The 23,535-nt window shown below is 46.8% G+C and overlaps 1 protein-coding gene across 2 annotated transcripts in view; it reads right to left on the bottom strand.

The window, feature by feature from the left end:
* The window catches only part of PRRT3 (proline rich transmembrane protein 3), a 56,861-nt gene extending 33,617 nt beyond the window's left edge, over positions 1 to 23,244 (bottom strand). Inside the window, exon 1 of one of the 2 annotated variants that reach the window (XM_073569637.1) lies at positions 23,060 to 23,244. The gene's annotated coding sequence lies outside the window, so the exon portion shown is untranslated. Of the gene's footprint in view, positions 1 to 1,250; positions 1,395 to 23,059 lie in introns of those variants that run through there. The other variant, XM_073569638.1, reaches the window with a different exon arrangement.
* Between the last annotated feature and the right edge of the window lie 291 nt (positions 23,245 to 23,535).

Here is a 23,535-nt window from a genome sequence, read left to right as displayed (position 1 = left end):
TGTCTGGTCCACACAATCAGGGCAACTGTTACCACCCACCTTTCGTGTCTCCCTCTTTCCTCATAGACTGTAAGCTTGCGAGCAGGGCCCTCATTCCTCTTGGTATTTGTTATAATCTATGTGATTATTATTATGCTGTAATGTCTATTGTCTGTACAAATCCCCTCCGAAATGTAAAGTGCTGCGGAATATGTCGGCGCTATAGAAATAAAATGTATTATTATTATTATAACTCAAGATCAGTAATGTATGTACACAGTGACTGCACCAGCAGAATAGTGAGTGCAGCTCTGGAGGAAATACAGTACGTAACTCAGGATCCAAGGTGGGACTTCTGCCTGTGTTAGATCACTCACTAAGTTGATAATTGGGATAGAGAAGGTAATTAGTATTTATTAGCATTTCCATGGCAGGTGATCAGACTGGGATAATTGTGATGTATTCATGGAGAACCATCTATGATTTTTATAATACTGTTTATATAGATGTGAAATGTAGCAAAATCTGCATTGTGCCCTAATTAATAAAAGGGTAACCAGGATTCTAAAAGTTTTTTCTTTTCAATTTTCTGAAACAGCGCCTCTCTGGTCCGGTGGAGGTGTCTGGTATCACGGCTCCATTCTAATTACATGAATGCTGAAATACCAGTCACCGACTGGTCAAGATTGGTGTCTATTGTGGAAAAAAAACTCATTCCTAATTCTAGACTACCGCTATTAATAAAAGAAACCGCAGTTAAAACTAACAAAAGATAATTCCCTCATTAAAAAAAAGTAGCTGAAAATGCACATTTTTATCCTGCGAGTCTGTCCTGATGACAAAGGACATGTCTAAGATACAGATTTCCCCGCAGCACTGTGTCCTCAAACGCTGATCCGGCGCACCATGCCAGCGCTCCCAGCGGGGCCGTGTAGGATTAGACCCCCAGCTGGGTGCTTAGTGTCAGCTCCCCTTACACATGGCACATCACCCATCCCAGAATTTGCGGTAGTGACAGCGTGATCTCCTGTTCCTTCACGTGCTGTGTCCCTTGCAATGTGTGCCATCAGATTATGCTGCATTACCCCCTGACCGCTTATCCGCAGCAGACTGATCCTGTGCTGGGCGACTGCAGAAAAAAAAAATGTACAGCCCCTGGCATTGCATGGGTTAATGTTATAGCAATCTGACATTTGCATCTATCATAGTGACCTGCATTCTGCATGGATCTGATGCCCTGTGCATATCTTTAGGAGGATAAGTGCACTCACTTGTTGGCAGGCTGCAGTCATCCTCTGCGGTGGGCACATGTCTGCTGCTGCATGGCCTTCCTCATGGTGCTGATGCTGCGCTCACCTTGGCAGTGTCCCTGCAGTTCATTCAGCACAGCATCTCTCTGCCTGCAGACAGCTGGCTGGGATGCTCAGACCCAACTAGCAGAGCCCAGCTGCAGGGATTTGGATGCAGTCGCTATGTGGAGCTGATGATGGAGCACGTTACATAAAATATACAGGGATGCAATGAGAACCCAGGTCAAAATGCATTACTAAACCGAGAATCCACCCTTAAAAGATTTTTTTGCATCACGATGCTATTACAAAAACAGAACAAAATAAATCTATTCACATATAATAAATGATGGCTTCCTGCAATTTTACAATTGAACACTAGATGTCGCTGCAGCGGGAGAACAGTCTACAGTAAGCCATCTCACTTTACAGCTTGTTGTAAATGCGCAGGTAAAATAGATTCTATAAAATGTGAACTGGTGCAGAGCAGTGTGATTAAAATGTGAGTCTGCACCTTAGGAATGAGGACGCATCGAGACCTGGTGGATAAATATTGTCCACAACATCCGGACCCCCCATTGTCCGACTGAACTGATATTACTACAGATCTACTCAGTAGTATAACTATAGGGGATGTAAAAGTAGTAATGGCACCCAGGGCAAAAGGTCCCTCTGCCACACCTGAATTACACACTGCAGTTACCAGCTAAGTTTCACCCTGCCTGTGTTCCTCCCCTTCCCATATTAGAATGACTATTTTTGGGTGGGTTTTACATACACTCAACACTAGTTTAGTGGGCAACTATGAACAGTTACAAATTTTGCATTATCGCTAAATTTTTCATTTAAGGATCCCCTTCTGATACCAGCTGATGCTTTCCTGGGCCCTCCTTTAATGCATATATCATCAAGGGCCCTACGAACAGATCCTAATTTAATGAGGACCTATCACCAGGTCAAAAGTGTCCAGTTTTTGCTCTGATTTTGCTCCTTCTGCCCCCCAGAGTTTTCCGCTTTTAGTTTTTCTAAAATCCGTCATGCGGTTCCAGAGATATTGGCATTTTTATTTTCTGCTAATGGGGGGGCGTGGCTCACAGGGTAATTATGCAGAGCAGCTTAAAACACACCCACAGGGAGTCTTGTCAGCCACGCCCCCTTAGTGAAGATCATAAAAATCAGCACAAAATAAAAAGGCCCATAACTCTAGAGCCGTATGGCGGATTTAGAAAAAAATAAAAGAGGAATACTCAGGTGAGCATCGGGAATAAAATAAGAGTGAAACTGGCCGCTTCTAACTTGGGATGTGAGTTCCCTTTAAGCCAAAGAAATAATGACTTAAATCATCTCTTACCTTTAATAAGTCATATGATATGTCAGTCTTGAGATGATTAACGATATTTGGCCTGACCCTAAATATTCGGAGTCCCCTTTTCTCTAAATCCCGGTAAGGAAACATATCTGTCCTCTCAAAGAATAACTTTCACTTGAAGGAAAAATATACACACCCTGCGCTATTTATTTTACTGACATGAACAGAGTAACATGTGGCTGGTGTTTACTTTTACCAAAAAAAGTGTCTACTTTGCATTTTTCAAGTCATGCATTCAGGACTTTTATTCTAAAGTGAATGTCTTCACTGCAAACTTTCCCTGGAATTAAAAAACTGCAATCTGGTTGGATACTACGGGAACGCCTCTGATTTTAATTTATAAATTATGGCCACCCCCTGGCCACTTGAGGTACTGCGACCTGCCTTAAAACTTTGAGTTACTATTAGGGGGGATTTCAGATTTCCTTCATTTAGCTAGAACACACTTACCAACATTAGTGCTTTGGTTGAAAAGGAATGTTTAATTCATGCTCCCAGTGTCACCTGAGAATACCCCTGACCCACCAGGAACAGGGTCTTATGTAGACTGTGCCCCTATTCAGTTCAGGACAGTCCCAAATTTGCCAGGACTATATCTGAAAAATCAGGACAGTCTCTGCAAATTCAGGACTGTTTTAAAGGGCACCGACCATCTCTCCTGTGGTGGCACTGTTGGGGAACTTAACGCCCCCTACAGGCTATAGGAAGAACCTTCTAACAGTGTTATAGGGGAATTCCCTTTTAAGACTGGAATTTTAGCAAGGAATTGCCACAAACAATAGTAAATCATGTCACAGATGGGAAAAAAGTCACACAATTTTTTATTATAAATCTTTTATGATACTATGTTACTTAGGTAAAAACTGGAATCGGGACTCAGTTTAGCAACAACGGTAGGATTTAGGAGAAATTTCAAGAAATTAGACGATTCAGGGGGTTGTTGTGTCAATTGTGTCGGGATGGCTTCATACCGAACGTCTATGTACAGATGAACCTCCCAAATTGGTAGAAGAAATAGAACCGACGTTTTTCTGTTTGACTCTTAGAACTTTTAAATACATTTCATTGGATTACTCTTCTTCCCACTATGTTTCTTTAGACAGATTTTCCACTACTTTATAACACATTCTAAATTAGGCCAAGGTCTATAGGAAATTAAAAAAAAAATAGTGTTTTAAAATAGAGGTCAAATCATTTAAAGGGGACCTGTCACTTGACATAAATGTGCATATATTTTAGCTGGTGTAAATGACCCTGTTCTCATGAGTCCAGTGATGTTTTTCTTATGTTCCTGCGCTTCTCCTTTCCTGAGATATGGCCCCCTCTTACTTGTATTTAAATCTAGTCTTGCTAGTTAGGTGGGCGTGGTCATCTACTCTTCTCTGTGGGTGTTGCCTTGAGGACCACTCCCACTTAGCTAACAAGATTAGATTTATATACAGGGGTTAAGGGGTCATATCTCAGGATCGGAGAGCCGCAGGAACAAAAGGAAAACATCGCCGGATTCAGGAGATCAGCGGCATTTACACCAATTTTTTAAAAAACACACTTATGGTAAATGACAGGTCCTCTTTAAGGCATCTGCTAAAGTGCTAAATCATCTTGAACAGTAATGGAAGTCCTTGAGGTGGGTCTATCTCCAAAACAGAAGTTCCCTACCCTGTGATTGGGCATTTCCATGTCCATTGCACCTCCACTCATTTACACCTACACATCTGATTTACCTAATATGGCCAAAATTAGGAAGGCCTACCTACGATACACATGTAAAAACAGCCTGATAAAAGGAGTTATCTCTTTTGAAAAAAAAAACATTTTTAGATGGCTTTTTATAAATTGAGTGAATATCCATAAGGCTTAATGTCTGGAGGACCGTGCATTTTTGATTTCAATGATAATTGTGTAATACTCTATTTCCCCTGTGGTGGCGCTGCAGAGATATTTAACACTTCCTACCGATTTACCCAACAGATGATCACGAAGCAGTGGACAGCATGAGGTTGATTCATGATCCCGTTAAGAACTAATTTTCACATTACATTCCACCGTGATGCCGCACAATAATCCAGTAATAACGGAGGCGAGGCCACTTCTAACGTTCATTTCGCCTCATTCAGCGCTTAGTCGCTGCCGGTCACTTATCGTCTGACATTTGCAGCTTCATGGTAATAAAAGCCCAGCAGACGAGCGCTGAATCAAATCAGGATTAATTTGTGCCATTTGAGGGCGCTCCGCCAGAGTTCTGCGTGCCCGGGAAGAGAACGGCCTTACCCACACTCATTAATAATAACAGAGACAGGTTTCAGCGAGGTTAAGCAGAAAAATACTTGGCAGATCCGTCACTGCTAAAAATATTATGTAATGGTGGAGGAGTGCGGCCTCGGCTCTCCGGACACATCGCGGCCTGCAAAGAATACGTCCTAATCCTCGGCCGCCACATAATGGCTCGTCACACGCCGCAGATTGCTCACATCTGATTCATGGCACACATGGCGGAACTGGGACAATACAGTAATGACGGCGCCAAATAATCACCGGTAATAAAGTAGTAAAGACTGTAATAAACTGCGAGGAAACACGAAAATATCTCATGTATTACTGTATAGTCTTGTATGATGCGCACAATCTTCATATCTATTATCTGTCTATTAGCTTTCTATTTATCTATCTATCATCTATCTATCATCTATCTACTATCTACCTATCTATCATCTATTATCTATCATCTATTTATTATCTATATATTATCTATCTATTATCTATATATCTGTCTGTTATCTATCTGTAGATCTCTGCAGTTCATCCAGAGTGATCATGGGCCTCTTGGCTGCATCTCTGATCAGTCTTCTCCTTGTTTGAGATGAAAGTTTACAGGGACGGCCGGGTCTTGGTAGATTTGCAGTGGTATGATACTCCTTCCATTTAAATATGATCGCTTGCACAGTGCTCCTTGGGATGTTTAACGTTTTGGAAATCGTTTTGTATCCAAATCCGGCTTTAAACTTCTCCACAACAGTATCACGGACCTGCCTGTTGTGTTCCTTGGTCTTCATGATGCTCTCTGTGGTTCAAACAGAACCCTAAAGGGGGTTTTACACATAGCGATAACGCTAGCAATATCGCTATAACGTCACCGATACTTACCTCTGACCGCCTCCCCGCTGTCCATCGCTGATCGCGCGAGATCTGCCGGCTCCATTTCTCATCGTCAGCTTCCTGCTGGGCTTCCTGTGGTGCCGACAAGCGACGTGTGGACGCGGGCAGGAGGACGTCTTCATCGCCGCGTCTGAAAGGTAAGTATCGTCCGCTGTATCGCTGCTGCATCGCTGTGAGATCTGCCTGTGTGGCAGCTCACTAGCGACCACTTAGCGATGTACCAGCGATCCTGACCGCGTCATATCGCTGGTAGGGATCGCTGGTGCATCGCTAAATGTAAAAGGGCCTTTAGACTATCACAGAGCAGGTGCATTTATACGGAGACTTGATTACACACAGGTGGATTATATTTATCATCATTAGTCATTTAGGACAACATTGGATCATTCAGAGATCCACAATGAACTTCTGGAGTGAGTTTTCTGCACTGAAGGTAAAGGGGCCGAATAATATTGCACGCCACACTTTTCAGTTTTTGACTTTGCACAAAAATTTAAAATAGCCAATAAATTTCAATCAACTTCACAATTGTGTCCCACTTGTTGTTGATTCTTCACCAAAAATTTACATTTGGTATCTTTTTGTTTTAAGCATGATATGTGGGAAAAGGTTGAAAATTTCCAGGGAGCCGAATACTTTCGCAAGGCACTGTATCTATCGTTCCTTACACCCCATAATTTCTGGTGATTTACAGATCAGGTCGGCCATTGTTGCCTGGCGGTCGGAGTATTGGTGCTGGGGCTTGTGCCCGGTCTCGGTGGCTTTTATTATAGATGGTGTTTTACCTTCTGTCACGCTCACCGCCGGCTCCACGCTCGCCGCTTCCGCCGCGTCCTCGGCTCCTGCTGCCGCCTCTCCCCGCGCTGGGTGCGCCCGCCGCCTCCGGCGTGCTCCCGTGGCGGGCGCGCGCTCACCTGCACGCCTGTCCTCCACCCCGCGCTCTGTCCCGGCATTCGGCCCGGGGCGCATGCGCACCCTGCGCTCCAGGTCCCACTACAGGCCTAGCCAGGCCATCTCCCCGCCCTCCTGACCCTGCTGACCTGACCCGGAAACTCCTGCCTCTATAAGAGGCAGCCTCTTCCTCCAGCTCACCGCCTGATCGTCACTTCCTCTCTCTGTGACTCTGGCTCCAGCCTGCCTGCCTTTTTCCCTGCTGCTCTTACCCTTTCCTCGTCCTCCCTGTCTAACCGTTCCTTGTGTTCCTCCCAGTGCCCGCCATCTCGTCTCCGTGTTCAGCCTGTGCCCTGCGTCTGACCCGTGTCTTGCCGTTCCAGCCTTGCCTGCCTGTATCCTTCAGCCTCCGTTCCTGGCCTCCAGTCCTGCCGGTTCCAGTCCAGCTCATCCTTCCGCCTGCCCGCTGCACCCTCTACTGTGCACCTCCGTCCTCGGGTACCAGCTGCCGTGGTGAGTAGTTTCCCCTGGGCCTGTCCCAAACGCTCCCTGTATAGGGGGTGGTCCACCTGGTCCGCTCGCCCAGGGGAGGTTCGCTTGCCGCGGTCCAGTGGGTTCACCCTTGGGAATCCTTACAGAACGATCAGGCGATGGACCCCGCTGGTACTTCTACCCCGACCCAAAAGGAACTTCTGTTCCTGCGGGAAAATCAAGCGAGGATCATGTCGTTCCTCAAATCCATGGAGTCTCGTCTCTCGTCACTACAGGCCTCGGATCCAGGGAGTACCACCCAGATCGCCGGCCTCCAACAGGAGCTAGCCCAGCAGCGCGACACTCAGGCTCATATCCTGAACTACATGGCCTCGGTGGACAACCGCCTGCTGGCCCTCCAGACCGCGGCCGCAGCCCCGGCACAGCCTGCGGTTCCGCTCCCGGCTGGCTAAACCCCCGCGTTATAGTGGCGACCCCAAGATGTGTAGAGGGTTTTTAAATCAATGCCAGTTACATTTCGAGTTGCTGCCACATCAGTACCCCACTGACCGTGCCAAGGTGGCCTTCATTGTGTCCCACTTAGAAGGAGAGGCTCTAGCGTGGGTTAACCCCCTCTGGGAGAGAGACGATCCCGTGGTCACTCAACTCTCCTTTTTTCTAGACACCTTCCGTAAGGTGTTTGATGAACCCGGTCGCCTTGCCTCCGCTACCGAGGCACTATTCAATCTGCATCAGGGCACGCTTTCAGTAGGTCAGTACGCCATTCGGTTTCGCACCCTGTCCTCAGAGTTGGGTTGGAACAATGAGGCCTTGGTGGGAGCCTTTTGGCGGGGCCTTTCGGGGCGGATCAAGGACGAGCTGGCGGGGCGGGATACCCCCACCTCCTTGGAGGATTTAATCTCTTTGGCCACCCGCATCGACCTCCGCTTTCAAGAACGTTCCCGAGAGCTCGCTAGGGACAGGAGACCTCTCCGCGCTCCTCCGGCCGCTCGGAGTCCTCCTCGAGCCCGCTCGACTCCAGCCTCCACGCTCCCGCTACCGGAACCCATGCAAGTGGATCGCCTCAAACCGGTGGAGGAGCGTCGGAGAGAGAGGGTCGAACAGGGGCTCTGTTTCTACTGTGGGAGTGCGTCCCACTTTCTTCGTGCCTGCCCCACTCGTCCGGGAAACGCCTCCGCCTAGGACAGGTAAGAGAGGTCTTCCTAGGTAATTTTGACTCCTCTCTACCCTTGACCCTATCTGTCCTTTTGCACCAGGATTCTAAACGTTTTTCAGAATGGGCCTATATAGATTCTGGGGCGGCCGGTAACTTCATCCAACTTGAGGCGGTTAGGAGACTTGGAATTCCTGTCAGATCCCTGGAGACCCCTCGGCAGATTGCTTCGGTCGACGGTCAACCCCTGCGGGAGTCCGTTACTCAGGTTACCGAAGAGGTGGAGCTTCAGGTCGGAGCCTTACACCGGGAGAAGATAGTATTCTATGTGCTACCTTCTTTGTCCCATGCCATCCTTCTGGGACTTCCCTGGCTAAGGACCCACGAGCCTATCCTGGATTGGCGCTCTGGTGACGTTCTGCGATGGGGTCGACTTTGTCAAGATAAGTGCTTACTCCCTGTACAGCCGCCGAAATTTCCACGTCCTATGTCGATGTCTACCGAATTACCCTCCGCCTACTGGGCCTTTTTGGATGTCTTCGACAAGAAGGAAGCAGAGGTCCTGCCTCCGCATCGTCCATATGACTGCCCCATCGATCTGCTCCCCGGTTCTACGCCGCCTCGTGGTCGCATCTACCCGCTGTCTCCCTCCGAGACCCAGGCCATGTCCGAATACGTTCAGGAAAACTTGGCCAAAGGCTTTATTCGTAAGTCTTCCTCTCCTGCAGGCGCTGGGTTCTTTTTTGTCAAGAAGAAGGACGGGTCCCTGCGTCCCTGTATTGATTATAGAGGGCTCAACGTTATCACCATCAAGAATAAATATCCTCTGCCCCTCATCCCGGAGTTATTTGACCGTCTACGGGGTGCACGGATCTTCACTAAATTGGATCTTCGAGGGGCCTACAATCTGGTCCGGATCCGCTCCGGTGACGAATGGAAGACCGCCTTCAACACTCGTGACGGCCATTATGAATACCTCGTCATGCCCTTCGGCCTATGCAATGCCCCCGCAGTGTTCCAAGAATTTGTCAATGATATTTTCCGAGATCTTCTTTACTCCTGCGTGGTGGTTTACTTGGACGACATTCTGGTGTTTTCTCCTGATTTGTCCACACATCGAAAAGACGTGCGTCAAGTTTTACTTCGGTTGAGAACACATCGTCTCTACGCCAAGCTGGAAAAATGCGCCTTCGAACAGTCGTCTCTGCCGTTCTTGGGTTATATAATTTCCGATTCTGGCTTGCGCATGGATCCGGGAAAAGTGTCTGCGGTACTCAACTGGCCGCGTCCTCAGGGAATTAAGGCTATCCAACGGTTCCTGGGTTTCGCCAACTATTATCGGCAGTTTATTCCGCACTTTTCCTCTCTGACTGCTCCCATCTCTGCTCTGATCCGAAAGGGAGCCGATCCTCACCACTGGCCTCCTGAGGCCGAGAACGCCTTCCGAACCTTGAGGCAAGCCTTTGCCACAGCCCCGGTGCTACATCGTCCAGAGGCGAACAAACCATTCACCCTAGAGGTAGACGCTTCTGCCACCGGAGCCGGTGCGGTTCTCTCCCAGAGATCTCCTTCCGGTCGCTTGGTGTCCTGCGGCTTCTTCTCCAAGACTTTCTCCCCTGCGGAGAGAAACTATACCATCGGGGACAGAGAGCTGCTTGCCATTAAGTTAGCCTTGGAAGAGCGGCGGCATCTTCTGGAAGGAGCGGTACACCCACTCCACATCTTCACCGACCACAAGAATCTAGCCTACATTCAATCAGCACAAAGGCTTAATCCCCGGCAGGCCCGATGGTCATTATTCTTTAACCGGTTCGACTTTGAGCTCCATTTCCGTCCGGGTGAAAAGAATCTCAAAGCGGATGCCCTGTCTCGATCCTTTCTGGTCACCGACAACGAGGAGGAGCTTTCACACATTGTGGAGCCAAGCAAGCTCATCGTAGTCGCGCCTGTTAACCTGACTTCCGTGCCCCCCGGCAAGACTTTTGTCCAAGATGATGACAGGAGGCGAGTTCTACATTGGGGTCATGCTACCAAGTTAGCGGGTCATGCCGGCCTCAAGAAGACATTCTCCCTCATCTCTCGTTTTTATTGGTGGCCTTCTTTGTCTCAAGATGTCCGAAGTTTCATCCTCTCCTGCCCATCGTGTGCCAAGAACAAGGTCCCACGTCAGCCACCCTCCGGTTTTCTGCATCCACTTCCGGTTCCCTCGGCTCCGTGGCAGCATATCGCGATGGATTTTATTACGGATCTACCGCGTTCCTCAGGTCACACGGTCATTCTGGTGGTCGTGGACCGCTTCTCCAAGATGGCCCACTTCATCCCTCTGTCCGGTCTTCCTTCCGCTCCTGACCTGGCGAGAATTTTTATATCTCATGTCTTCCGGATTCATGGCTTCCCCAAGCACATTGTCTCGGACAGAGGGGTTCAGTTTACCTCGCGTTTCTGGAGGGCTCTATGTAAGCTGATGGAGGTAACGTTGGACTTTTCCTCCGCTTATCACCCTCAGTCCAACGGTCAAGCGGAACGCACGAACCAGATCCTCGTAGCATACCTCCGACATTTTTCCAACGGCCATCAAGACAATTGGTCCAACTTGCTTCCTTGGGCCGAATTCGCTTTCAACAACCATACCAGCGAATCCTCCGCCAAGTCGCCTTTCTTTACGGTCTACGGTCAACATCCTGGTATACCTCTGCCGGTACTCCCGACCTCGGGTGTGCCGGCGGCCGATCTTCTGACCAAGGAGTTCTCCAGGGTCTGGCAGGAGACCAAAACCGCACTTAAGCGAGTACGAGACGGGTTCAAGAAGCACGCCGATAAGAAACGCCAAGATTCTCCGCTGTACCACCCTGGGGATAAAGTTTGGCTATCCTCAAAATTTGTTCGTCTCAAAATTCCCTCCTACAAACTGGGTCCCCGCTACATCGGTCCCTTTGAGGTTCTAGCCCGTATCAATGACGTTGCCTACAAGCTAAAACTCCCCGCTTCACTGCGGATTCCTAATTCGTTTCACGTTTCCCTCTTAAAACCGGTCATACTCAACCAGTTTCATGCTTCTACTGGCAGCGCTCCCGCGCCCGTTTCCGCACAGGATGTCTTTGAGGTTAAGGAAATTCTTGCTATGAAACGATCTAGAGGTAAAACTTTCTTTTTAATTGACTGGAAAGGTTTTGGCCCTGAGGAGAGATCCTGGGAACCCCGGGAGAACATTCAAGCTCCCCAGATTTTAGCTAAGTTTCTTTCCGGCCGTGGGAAGAGGGGCCGCGTCCTCGGCTCCTGCTGCCGCCTCTCCCCGCGCTGGGTGCGCCCGCCGCCTCCGGCGTGCTCCCGTGGCGGGTGCGCTCTCACCTGCACGCCTGTCCTCCACCCCGCGCTCTGTCCCGGCATTCGGCCCGGGGCGCATGCGCACCCTGCGCTCCAGGTCCCACTACAGGCCTAGCCAGGCCATCTCCCCGCCCTCCTGACCCTGCTGACCTGACCCGGAAACTCCTGCCTCTATAAGAGGCAGCCTCTTCCTCCAGCTCACCGCCTGATCGTCACTTCCTCTCTCTGTGACTCTGGCTCCAGCCTGCCTGCCTTTTTCCCTGCTGCTCTTACCCTTTCCTCGTCCTCCCTGTCTAACCGTTCCTTGTGTTCCTCCCAGTGCCCGCCATCTCGTCTCCGTGTTCAGCCTGTGCCCTGCGTCTGACCCGTGTCTTGCCGTTCCAGCCTTGCCTGCCTGTATCCTTCAGCCTCCGTTCCTGGCCTCCAGTCCTGCCGGTTCCAGTCCAGCTCATCCTTCCGCCTGCCCGCTGCACCCTCTACTGTGCACCTCCGTCCTCGGGTACCAGCTGCCGTGGTGAGTAGTTTCCCCTGGGCCTGTCCCAAACGCTCCCTGTATAGGGGGTGGTCCACCTGGTCCGCTCGCCCAGGGGAGGTTCGCTTGCCGCGGTCCAGTGGGTTCACCCTTGGGAATCCTTACACCTTCTATTACACCGCCCCATGTCTGACTGCGCCGTGTAACACGAGACATAGATTTGTTTGTGGCCGCAGCACAATGTGTTGGGACTTTACCTTTCTACTGACAGGACACAATAAATAAGGCCCGCCGCCATATACCGGAGTCACCCAGTCATGTGCATCTGAAAGAGTCCTTGAGTCGTCCTTCGGTATCTGGTGTGAAAAATTCTGTTCAGCGAGATCTTAGGACAGTCTTCTGTGGAGGAAAGAAGGGAGGCCGAGGGTCCATATTCAGAGACCAGTACTAAACATGACATGTGGGGGCCTGTGGTTCAGTTTTGCATCAAATTACTCCTTTGGGTAAAACTGTTGGAAAACTTTCTGCCATCTTGGATCTGGAAAGTTCCAGCCGACTGCTATGTGGTTAATCTGGGATTACGATGCATTTGTGGGAACCACTAAATACAAGACTCCTGACATCCTAACATACCAAGGGTATAAATGCAGGATCAGGTGCCCCCAAATTCGCAGCAGAGTTAGTAATCCCATGTGATCTCCGACAACATGAAAAGAAAACGCTTCAACTGAAAATACACAAATAGTAACAAGCTCACACCTCACCGAAAACAATTACACCTCGTGATAAAAGAGGATGCCATGGGTGTGCGGGACAGATAGGGAGTGTAATGTGCCCCCACCCTGTCTAAGTGAGCATTAGTCAATGCCTGCGCCACGTGCTGTCTGAGCCAGGACCTCGCACTGTGGATTCATATTTAGCAACCAACAAGAGATTGCAGTGGATTCCTCACTTGTACAGGGAAAGTCTCATCATCGGACTGGATTATTAAGACATGAGCTGCAATACCAGGGAAAATCTGTGGACAAGTGGGGCACAGGTGGCTAGCTCAAGTTTATAGTAAGTTAGTCTACGTTTATTGGAAGTTAGCCCTAGTTTATAAGAAGTTAGTCCAAGTTTGTACGAACTTAGTCTAAATTTATAAGACGTTAGTTCAAGTTTGTAGGGAATTAATCCAAGTTTGTAGGAAGTTAGTCCAAGTTTGTAGGAACTTAGTCCAAGTTTGTATGAAGTTAGTCTAAATTTATAAGACGTTAGTTCAAGTTTGTAGGGAATTAATCCAAGTTTGTAGGGAGTTAGTCCAAGTCTATAGGAACTTAGTCCAAGTTTGTACGAAGTTAGTCTAAACTTATAAGAAGTTAGTTCAGGTTTGTAGTGAGTTAGTCTAAATTTATAAGACGTTAGTCCAAGTTTGTAGTGAGCTAGTCCAAGTTTGTAGGAAGTTAGTCTAAGTTATAACAAGCTAGTCCAAGTTTGTAGAACGTTAGTTCAACTTCATCAGAAGTTAGCTCAAGTTTATAGAAAGTTAGCTGAGGATGTAGGAATGTGGCCTGAGTTTGTAGAAAGTTAGCCCAACTTCATTGAAAGTTAGCTCAAGTGTCTAAGAAGTTAGCCTTAGTTTGTAAAAAGTTAGCTAACATTTTCAGGAAGTTAGCCGAAATTTATAGGACGTTAGCCCAAGATTGTACAACATTAGCCCGTTTGTAACACGTTATCTCAAGGTTATACTCGCTTAAGACATCTTGGAATCTCTTGAAAATGGGAAGACCTTTGGGGCTCCTGGAAAAGTACCAAATCACCTAGTTGTTGCCAAAACCTCCTGAGACCTAACAGAAGCAGCACTTCCAGAAGACTGCACAATGCCAGAATGCTCCATCTGATAACTACTCCCCAATCTCTAAACACACATCCAAGGGGCATGGAAAGGGTGTGGAACCTGGCAAGAGGCATGACCACAAGGAACATTTTTTCGGCAGCGTGCTTTACGTACCATCAAGAATTTCCTCCTGTAACGGCATTTCTGAAAGTTGGCGAGTATGAGCGGCCACGTTTTTCCAATCCACGTTTATGGATTACATAACACAGTTTTGTCCTTTCATCCCATACAGATCTCACAGAATTAAAGTTCAGCAAAACAGTTTGGTGGACGATTCTCTAGCAGCCATGTTGGTATTCCGTGGCTGCCGGACATGCAACCTCCGCGGCACCACTTGACTAATAATAATGTCATAGTGGTCTACTAATCAGAATAAATCTGGGGATACCACCGGTAGTAGGGAGTTTGCAGTGCTCTGGTAGGTGGACTACCAATGTGACCGCTTGTCCTGCACAGAGGACATCCTCCATTCAGGAACCCTCTCTATGGGCAGAGAACTGTTGAGCAGTGCCAGAATTGAATAGCTAGCATGTAATGCTGTGGTTCACCTGTAGTGGCCACTGCAGGAAAAATGTATAGCCACACGCAGCGACATCTGATCGCACCGATTAAGGAAGACGGACCCATTGAGCTCTGTTTTCCTGAGTTTTTTGGGTTAGATGTGGTGGTGTTGTGGCTTTTCTATGGGTCCCGATGACTTGTAATTATGCTCCTGGACTACTTCATGCAATAGACCCTATTGTCTGTGAATTGTGGATGATGGGAGTTTTCTTCTCAGAGCAACTGGTGCCTGCACCTGACACACAAGAGGTGTTATTATAGCAGTTGTTTACTGAACCTGCCAGCATGTGGGTCTGAGCCGGCCCCGCACCGCGCTCACCCGGTGACACATTCCATTAGTTCGGATGTCCTTTCTTGTCTGGGCTTGATTTTCAAGTGTCTTTGAAGTGGGCGCCATGAAATAGTTTGGAAGTGAGTACAAGAATTCTTATTCTCATGCAGAAGAGGTGGATAATGCTAGACACAGCGCCCCCATGGACTAATTCTAGTATTGCAGCTTAGCCCAGTTCTAGTGAAAGAGCATGCATACATGTCGATCTGCCCCCCATGAGGCATAGGGGGTTGTAATATTAGTAGGACCATCAGGAAGCAGATTAGGGAACGTCAGGACACAGAAATTAAACTGTAAGCTCTATGTAAAACGTCCCTTTAAGTGTTATATAACTTCCTGGCAGCTGGAGTGTGACTGGTAATTATAGGGCTTCGGCTGGAGTGTATTTGCTGTGATATGTCATCAGACCTGATCCGTGGATTTACTCAGGATGCAAACCGCTAATTTACATTCCTCTGTCTTCGCCTACGATAATGTAAGAAAGGAGGGAAATTCAGTGCGGTATTATAAGAACCGCTCCATTGCCTGCCACTGTCACCCAATCGCGTCCCATCCTGGACATGTGACCGACGCAGCCAATCACTGGACTCAGATTTGACATCCAATGAAAACGGATGTCACCGCCCAGTTCATGGCGGCAAATGGCGGCATCTGCACAGGACTGGCGGGGGTTTTAAAAATTGTTCTTATCCATTGCCATCAAGTATTGGCTTCGGCGATCACTTGCTGGCCATGTGAGTGATGTACGGAATGCCATTACTGTGGAGCAACATGAATTATAGAAGCGGTGGAGAGGAGCAGAACTTTCCGTATTCTTCCAAATATTCTTTAAAATCCCAGAAAACCCCTTTAATAGATCTCATGTGAGAATTAATTTGCATTCTTACCTCTCTGAGTGCACATGGGTGTAATGTGTATTAATGCAAGGCAGTGTGCAATCTCAAGCCAACTCAGACAATTAACGGTGGAACCGCTGAATGCGAATGGTGCACTTCACTGCTTAGCGTGGATCCAACAGGTCATCACCTCTCTCGTAGATAGGTGACAACTTGTGAAGATTAGAATATCCCTTTCAGGCAAGAAAGACTAGTCTGAGTGTATTAAGCAAGTAGGTAACCGGGTGACCAGGAGACAGGGTCCTATCATTCAAAAATGGCCAACAACATTTGCAACTTCCTTAGGAAGAGCAGCTCCGGAGCACAAACTGCAGCTCTATCAAGTGCAATACTGTTGATATAAGAGAAGAGCGCAATTCTGAGCAATATATGATCCACCCGCAATCTATTTAAAGTTTACTGCAAATTATGTTTTTTTTCCCCGTAGTTACAGAGATGAAGAAACCGGATCTGGTAAAAAAAAAAAAGTCCAGGACATGAAAGGCCCCAATCGTCGCCTTGTCTTGTTCCTCCTCCTGCTCGGGGGGCGCTGCAGATTGGTAATAAGTGATAGTGATTATGCTCTTTGCGCCTTTCCTGAGGCTGAGATGACACTACTCTGCTCTGTTCACACCACCATTACCGCCAACTCTGCTGACCTCAGCTAAAGCCTCTCCCCCCCGACACATGACAGTAATCGGCTTGGACGGCGAAAGCCACGAGTGATATCATTACCCCAAAAACAGCAGATCGGAGGCTCGCAGCGGATCTGCCTGTAACCACAGGATGAGTGATATCCAGCAGATCTGCGGAGCATAAACTCTGTCCTCGCTGTCATCTACACACCTCCATTTTTACTGTTTATGCTTTTCCCCCTCATTTTTTTATTAAGTGTTTTTTTTTTTTGTTTTTTTTTTTAATTTTCTTAGAAATTTTTAATTTGCAACTTGGAAACCGGCATCGAGCTTCTGTTGAAGGATCTGAAATAATTTAGAACTTGGATTGTATAGTGCGCCATGCGTCTGATTGGCATTATTCCAGAGAAATCCACGATTTTAGCAATATGCAAATGAGGTGTTCGGTGCTTCATCCCGCCCACAGCACCTAACAAAAGTCTGCCTTCCCAGGTCATTTCCATCCTTAGTGACTGCCTCCGTCAGGGGATAGGCAAAAAAATCTTGTACCTGCTCACAGCGTCACAGTCCTCGCGCCTGCACTTAAGACGCCCTTGTGAGCTACTGTACATGCGACAATTAATTATATTTACCAACCACTTGGGGTAATGCAATATTTTAGGAGAACTTTAGGGTCATTATTATTTGAAAAGGGCTCCGGGGACATTGTTATTATTTATTATTTGTGGAGGACTCAGGGGGCATTATTACTATGTGTGGAGGACTCGGGGCATTCTTACTATGTGTGGAGGACTCAGGGGGCATTATTACTATGTGTGGAGGACTCAAGGGCATTATTACTATTTGTGGAGGACTCAGGGGGCATTATTACTATTTGTGGAGTACTCAGGGGGCATTATTACTATGTGTGGAGGACTCAGGGGGCATTATTACTATGTGTGGAGGACTCAGGGGGCATTATTACTATTTGTGGAGGTCTCAGGGGGCATTATTACTATTTGTGGAGGTCTCAGGGGGCATTATTACTATTTGTGGAGGACTCGGGACATTATTACTATGTGTGGAGTACTCAAGGGCATTATTACTATTTGTGGAGGACTCAGGGGGCATTATTACTATGTGTGGAGGACTCAAGGGCATTATTACTATTTGTGGAGGACTCAGGGGGCATTATTACTATTTGTGGAGTACTCAGGGGCATTATTACTATGTGTGGAGGACTCAGGGGCATTATTACTATGTGTGGAGGACTCAGGGGGCATTATTACTATGTGTGGAGGACTCAAGGGCATTATTACTATTTGTGGAGGACTCAGGGGGCATTATTACTATTTGTGGAGGACTCAGGGGGCATTATTACTATTTGTGGAGTACTCAGGGGCATTATTACTATGTGTGGAGGACTCAGGGGCATTATTACTATGTGTGGAGGACTCAGTGGGCATTATTACTATTTGTGGAGGACTCAGGGGGCATTATTACTATGTGTGGAGGACTCAGGGGGCATTATTACTATGTGTGGAGGACTCAGGGGCATTATTACTATGTTTGGAGGACTCAGGGGGCATTATTACTATTTGTGGAGTACTCAGGGGGCATTATTACTATGTGTGGAGGACTCAGGGGGCATTATTACTATTTGTGGAGGTCTCAGGGGGCATTATTACTATTTGTGGAGGACTCGGGACATTATTACTATGTGTGGAGTACTCAAGGGCATTATTACTATTTGTGGAGTACTCAGGGGCATTATTACTATGTGTGGAGGACTCAGGGGCATTATTACTATGTGTGGAGGACTCAGGGGCATTATTACTATGTGTGGAGGACTCAGGGGGCATTATTACTATTTGTGGAGGACTCAGGGGGCATTATTACTATGTGTGGAGGACTCAGGGGGCATTATTACTATGTGTGGAGGACTCAGGGGCATTATTACTATGTTTGGAGGACTCAGGGGGCATTATTACTATGTGTGGAGGACTCAGGGGGCATTATTACTATTTGTGGAGGACTCAGGGGGCATTATTACTATGTGTGGAGGACTCAGGGGGCATTATTACTATGTGTGGAGGACTCAGGGGCATTATTACTATGTTTGGAGGACTCAGGGGGCATTATTACTATGTGTGGAGTACTCAAGGGCATTATTACTATTTGTGGAGGACTCAGGGGGCATTATTACTATGTGTGGAGGACTCAAGGGCATTATTACTATTTGTGGAGGACTCAGGGGGCATTATTACTATTTGTGGAGTACTCAGGGGCATTATTACTATGTGTGGAGGACTCAGGGGCATTATTACTATGTGTGGAGGACTCAGGGGGCATTATTACTATGTGTGGAGGACTCAAGGGCATTATTACTATTTGTGGAGGACTCAGGGGGCATTATTACTATTTGTGGAGGACTCAGGGGGCATTATTACTATTTGTGGAGTACTCAGGGGCATTATTACTATGTGTGGAGGACTCAGGGGCATTATTACTATGTGTGGAGGACTCAGGGGGCATTATTACTATTTGTGGAGGACTCAGGGGGCATTATTACTATGTGTGGAGGACTCAGGGGGCATTATTACTATGTGTGGAGGACTCAGGGGCATTATTACTATGTTTGGAGGACTCAGGGGGCATTATTACTATTTGTGGAGTACTCAGGGGGCATTATTACTATGTGTGGAGGACTCAGGGGGCATTATTACTATTTGTGGAGGTCTCAGGGGGCATTATTACTATTTGTGGAGGACTCGGGACATTATTACTATGTGTGGAGTACTCAAGGGCATTATTACTATTTGTGGAGTACTCAGGGGCATTATTACTATGTGTGGAGGACTCAGGGGCATTATTACTATGTGTGGAGGACTCAGGGGCATTATTACTATGTGTGGAGGACTCAGGGGGCATTATTACTATTTGTGGAGGACTCAGGGGGCATTATTACTATGTGTGGAGGACTCAGGGGGCATTATTACTATGTGTGGAGGACTCAGGGGCATTATTACTATGTTTGGAGGACTCAGGGGGCATTATTACTATTTGTGGAGTACTCAGGGGGCATTATTACTATGTGTGGAGGACTCAGGGGGCATTATTACTATTTGTGGAGGTCTCAGGGGGCATTATTACTATTTGTGGAGGACTCGGGACATTATTACTATGTGTGGAGTACTCAAGGGCATTATTACTATTTGTGGAGGACTCAGGGGGCATTATTACTATGTGTGGAGGACTCAAGGGCATTATTACTATGTGTGGAGGACTCAGGGGGCATTATTACTATTTGTGGAGTACTCAGGGGCATTATTACTATGTGTGGAGGACTCAGGGGCATTATTACTATGTGTGGAGGACTCAGGGGGCATTATTACTATTTGTGGAGGACTCAGGGGGCATTATTACTATGTGTGGAGGACTCAGGGGGCATTATTACTATGTGTGGAGGACTCAGGGGCATTATTACTATGTTTGGAGGACTCAGGGGGCATTATTACTATTTGTGGAGTACTCAGGGGGCATTATTACTATGTGTGGAGGACTCAGGGGGCATTATTACTATGTGTGGAGGACTCAGTGGGCATTATTGCTATTTGTGGAGGACTCAGGGGGGCATTTTTACTTTTTGAGGTGCACTTAGGGAACAATATTAAATGGTCTTTATGAAAACTCAAGAAGCATTATTACTTTTTAAGGGGGTATCGTTACTTTACAAGTGGCACTTGCCTCATGATTACTACAGAAGGGGGCTTTCTGTTATTTCATTGCCTGTGTCACAGTATAGGGCACTGATATTTTTTTTTTTCTGGGTGGGCACTCACTATTTTTCTGGTATTGTTGCTTTCTTAATAGCCCATTTTTGAGGTGGTGATTATGGTAATTAGTGCATTGTTTGAAGGGACGGTGCCCCTGTATGGTCACTATATGCAGAGCTGGAGGGGTCTGTTGCGCCCAATGCCTGCAGGTAAGATGACTTTTGCTCTTGCCAGTGCCATGCAACTTGGGTTTGTGGTGCATGGAGTAGTCATAAAATGAAAATCTAGGTCAAAGGTTGGTTGATGATAGTGTATTTAGGGCTGGATCCAGCCGGTTGCTCCGTACAACCAGCATGAACAGCAATGATCTGTTCAGGACGCCGTGAAGATAACCAGCTTTTAGTGCCAGCATTATACGTGGTCAAATGGGTCAACCGGTCAAATGGGTCAACCGTCCTGGCTCCTATAGAGATGAGCCAGCGGGATGTACGGCACATCACATCCTCTTCAGGGCGCCATTACTTATCTCCAGATACCTGATCTACAGGTTCAATGACAGAGAGAGAGAGTGGTGTCTGAGACGGCACATCAAAGGTCACAGCTTATACCTGCTATCCAGCTAATCCCCGGCAGCAGCCGCTAGGATGGTGGTGCTCCGCCAAATGACAACCGGGTATCCCAAGTGGCAATGCGAGGGCTACCAGGTGCTTTTCTCAACTCTCGTGTATCAGAAAGAACTGCTGTTCTAGAATTCCAGGACTCAGAGGGATACTTTAGTTCACTGCTCTGCTTCTATAGCTTTAGTAGATCCCTTTATGCTTTTCTAGAACCTCCAGCTGTTTCCGTGGGACTTACGTGCCATATTGCAGGTATTTAAAGTCAAATTAAGGAGTCAATAATACAGAGGAAAAAAATAATGTGGGAAGATTCTTCGGGATTAACCCACCTCTAGTTTTGGCTCAAAAATTGCATAAAAAATGTCTCTTGTGAAAAGTCCCTCCAAGTGCTGCTGTTCTAGAGCTTTACATGTTAAGGGGGTTTCTTTTTCTTTCGACACCAGGGTCGATGAGAATGATCCTCGCAATTCAAGAAAGTGGCAAAGTGTCACCGTTCTACAAGTTCGTGGAAAGTCCTCTACTTTTCTAGAAGGAAAGTTGTCATTCTGCTAGTTCTCTAGAACATCTCATGTGCGTTGCTTTTCTCGAGAACCGCATGTCTGCTGCTTTTCTAGTTTTAAACTTGACAAACTATTGTCTTGAAACTTTTGTCAATGTTCTCCCTTTCTAGAACCCCGAGTGTAAGTTTGCTAGTTTACTAGAACCCAATCTTCAGTGTGTTGGTTTTCTACAAGCATAGCCCTATCCGTTATGTCAGAATTCTGGTTTAATCGCTTTGCGGAATCGAGGCCTTAAGATTTGTGCCTGACAGCACTTTTCAGAGGCGCGCGCCTCAATTCAGGAGCGTCTGGTTCCAGCACGCCTCATTATAAAGGCTGCCGGTCTTGATGAATTGGTGCCTATGTGTGGTCTTTGTCCTGATTTTATAAACCTTCAAGTGTCAATGTCCCGCTTTCTAGTTCTACACGTGTCTACAAATACCAGCATGCTGCTTTTCTGGAACTTCATGTGTCGGTGAATTTCTTCTTTTGTTCTACATCTTAAAAAATAAAGAAATAAAAATGTCTATGTGCTTCTTGAATGGGCCTAACACTTGAATGTGTCCCATGTGTCAATGTCCTGCTTTTCTAGAACACCCAAGTGTTGAAGTAGTGTTTTTCTGGAACCCTGAGTGTCAGCTTGTCACTTTTCTGGTTCTACTTCTGACATGATATGTATGCGGGTTTCTTTTAAGAAACCAATATGTCAATGTGCTTCTTTTTTTAGAACCCAAGTGTCCATATGTTGCTTTTCGAGAACCCCAAAGATCAGCGTGCTCGTTTTCTAGAATACCAATTATTAGCATGCTGCTACTTCTAGTGCTACATGTGATGTAGTTTTATATTTAGTTTTTTATTATTATTTTTGTGGTTTTATTTTTTTAAAGAACCCGACATGTCAATGTGGTGGGTTTTTGTTTTTGTTTCTAGAAAGCATGAATGTGCTGCTTTTTTAGAACTCCAAGTACCTATAAACTTTTTTACTAAACCCAAACTTCTGTTTCTTTTCCAGAACTCCAAATATCTTCTTGTATTTTCTAGAAGTCAGTCTAACTATTTTCAGTGCCTACAATTGTCAATGTGCCATCATTCTAGAGCCCAAAATTTCAAGGAACTGTTCACTTGGGACCAGGGGGCAGATACAGACAGAAGAGGGTCTTTGTGCAATAACAATATATGGGCCCAGTGCAGTCCAATAACTCTTCATAACGCACAATTCCACCTACTTTAGAGGTGAAAGTAGACCCCTTACATCTTGGGCACCTGTTGCATCAATGGTATGTCCACCCCTGCGTAGGACTCCAAAATACGGTTTTTGATAAAAGGTCGCCTCGTAGAACCATGGCCCCTCTGCCATCATTTTTCATTACACCTCAAATTGTCAGGATTTCTATAATTATTTTACCATGTTCCAAAAAATATCTTAAAGATGTCAAATAAATCGGAATCACAAATCAGAACACACGGAGGCTTTCCATCTGCTAACTCTGGATCCCCAAAAACTGATCCCAGGGGCTACGGCTTCAGCAGGAGGTGGCGGAGGAGGATTACTTGTATACATGCTGCCTGTCAGCGATCTACGGATGAGACATGGAGCGCTGCGGACGTATCCCATACCCGGAGCCACCTGTATGATCCCAGAGCTCGGCCGGGCTTGTCACTTGGCGCAGCTCATTGGCACAGTGACAATATTGAGAAAGTAATGCATCTTACGTATTCAGCTATGCTACATCTAAGGATCTTACCTTCTTCTAGGACACCATATAACCCTCCGCCGCTGCGAAATGCATAGTAATCCAGATGTTGGTGTCCGAAAAAATGCTGATGTTTCCCAAATAACGGAGAATGAATGAGGCTGATGTATGGTGTTCGGATCCAGAGTCTGACTGTGCTTCTCTTCCTCCCTCCAAGTGGCTTCAATAATCTGCACAGAGCATAATAAAGCTCAGGGTTACACCTCCAAATCTGACTGAGCCAGAAAAAAAAAAAAAAAGAGAGAGAGAGAGAAGAAAACCCTCTGCTGGAGCTGGAGAGCTGCCTCTTTCCTGCTCAGCCACTTTTTAACCTCCTCTTAGTTACATGCCAGGAAAAACAAGGAGCAAATACTCCTGGAAAAGCCTGGGAGCGGGCGAGAGATGGCAGCGGGGACTTCTACGGCTTTATCATTATGTGTTCTAAAATTTTAAAATCCAAATCCATAAAGCGTATCCTGATCAAAGAG

The sequence above is a fragment of the Dendrobates tinctorius genome, unplaced genomic scaffold, assembly GCF_039654945.1.
Source record: "Dendrobates tinctorius isolate UK_male_01 unplaced genomic scaffold, ASM3965494v1 ptg000027l, whole genome shotgun sequence".
NCBI lineage: Eukaryota > Metazoa > Chordata > Amphibia > Anura > Dendrobatidae > Dendrobates > Dendrobates tinctorius.
This window is presented reverse-complemented; position numbering and strand designations above follow the sequence as displayed.